The sequence below is a fragment of the Tenrec ecaudatus genome, chromosome 4 (genome assembly GCF_050624435.1).
Source record: "Tenrec ecaudatus isolate mTenEca1 chromosome 4, mTenEca1.hap1, whole genome shotgun sequence".
NCBI classification, from domain to species: domain Eukaryota; kingdom Metazoa; phylum Chordata; class Mammalia; order Afrosoricida; family Tenrecidae; genus Tenrec; species Tenrec ecaudatus.
The window spans coordinates 36472711-36475061 of NC_134533.1; positions in this window are offsets into that span (position 1 = coordinate 36472711).

Below are 2351 nucleotides of genomic sequence, written 5' to 3' on the forward strand. Positions count from 1 at the left end.
AGCAAAGATAATACCTAAAGTAGCACCATCGATAGATGAGGTGCTAGTTAAAGGAGAGGCTCTGAGTGATCATATGTTTGATATTTGCCAGGAGTTTTGTAAGGATGACAAGTATAGGGAAGCTGGTTGACTGGTCCTTCTTACAATGGAAAGTGTGATTAAGGAGAGAGATGGTCTCAGAGCCTCAGAAGTGCACCTCAGGTGCAGACTAACAGATTTGAAAACTTCCATCTGTGCTACAAAGGAGAGCCTTCTCTCCTCTAGTAAAAGAGCTGACATTGCTGAGAACCAGGTCCAGAGTCTCATTATGCTAGTGGCTGAATTACAATGTCAACTGAATTGCAGATCTAGAGCAGTATCTGAAACCAAAGTGAGGCCATTGATTGGGAAAAGTTGGGACCCTGAAACATGGGATGGGAACATATGGGCTGATGATCCAGAAGAGGAGGATATTGAGCCCTTAGAAACAATTGACCCACCCCAGTCAATAGATTCACCCCTCCCAGCTGAAAGTATTGATTCACAATCCACACCTGAGTAGATTAGCCAAACTATTCAAGTTGATATTCCAGGTGGGGCTGCATCAGTAGCATTGCCTGAGGGAGATGCCTTACAAGATATTGCTGAGAGCACCCAGGAAACACCCTCACCACCCATTATTTCTGCTAGACCTGTCACTAAAATTAAGTCTCGGAAAGCTCCTAAATGTGAGGTTGAAATGATTACCCAAAAGAAACATGCTATACTCATAAAGATCTGCTTGAGTTTTCAAATACGTACAAGCAAAAGCCTGGAGAATACCCCTGGGAATGGTTACTCAGGGTGTGGGATACTGGTGCACGAAATGTAATATTAGACCGATATGAGTTTCTGGATATGGGACCCCCTAAGCACAGACTCTTCTTTCAATGTCTCTGAGAGACAGGCTAAAAAAGAATCTAAGTCTTTATTTGGTTGGTTCAATGAAGCATGGACTGCCAGATGGCCTAGATTAGATCAACTTGAAGTACCTGACGTACCTTGGTACACTGTAGAGGAAGGCATCCAAGAGCTTAGAGAAATTGGTATGTTGGAATGGATCTATCAGGATATTTCCATAGACCCAAAAAGGGGGGTGCCCTGAGGACATACCCTTTCCCACAACCATAAGGAACAAGCTTGTGAAGTGGGCCCCAGCATCTCTTAAGACTCCTGTAATTGCTATTTTATGTGCACCAGGATTAACAGTGGGCACTGCCCTAAGCGAACTCCGACATTTGCCCACAATGGGGTTGATTGGTCCCCGTGGTGGGAGAGGGCAGGTGTCAGCACTGAATCAACAGAGACAGGGTGGGCATGGTTTTAATAGACAACAAGGTTTCCGTAGTAATCAAAGCAACCTGTCTCATGTGGAATTATGGCATTGGCTACTTAGCCACAGTGCCCCTGGGAATGAAATAGATGGGAAACCTACTAAATATTTACGTGATCTGTACAGGAGGAAGAATGGTAGATCAGGTGAGGAGCAGAATAGATAGTCATGATCTCTCAATCAATTCCCAGACCTGAGCCAGTTTACAGACCCATAACCCCTTGAATGAAGGGGAGGCCGGGTCCCTTGTAAGGAGGACCCTGCTACATCACTGAAGGTTTATACTGTTAGTCTTTCTTCTAGCCTTCCCCAAAGGGACCTGCAGCCTTTCACAAGAGTGACTGTTCATTGGGGGAAAGGAAATAATCAAATTTTCAGAGATTACTGGACACTGGCTCAAAACTGACACTAATTTGAGGAGATCCAGTGATTTGAAGGCCCTCCAGTCAGAGTGGGGGCTTTTGGAGGTCAAGTTATCAATGGAGTTTTAGCTCAGATAGGCCTCACTGTGGGTCCAGTGGCCCCCCAGACCCATCCTGTGGTTATTTCCCCAGTTCCAGAATGCATCATTGGAATAGACATACTTAGTAACCGTCAGAACACCCATATTGAATTCCTGAAATGTGGAATAAGGGCTATCATGGTAGGAAAGGCCAAGTGGACACCATTAGAACTGCCATTGCAGGAAAATAGTAATCCAAAAGCAGTACCGCATTCCTGGAGGGATTGCAGAGATCAGTGCCACCATCAAAGACTTGAAAGATGCAGGAGTGGTGATTCCTACCACATCCCTGTTTAGCTCACCTATTTGCCTGTAAAGAAGACAGATGGGTCTGGAGAATGACAGTGGATTATCATAAACTTAACCAGGTGGTAACTCCAATTGCAGCTGCTGTTCCAGATGTGATTTCATTGCTTGAGCAAATTAATACTTCTCCAGGTTCTTGGTATGCAGCTATTGATCTGGCTAATGCCTACTTCTCAATACCAGTCTCGAAGG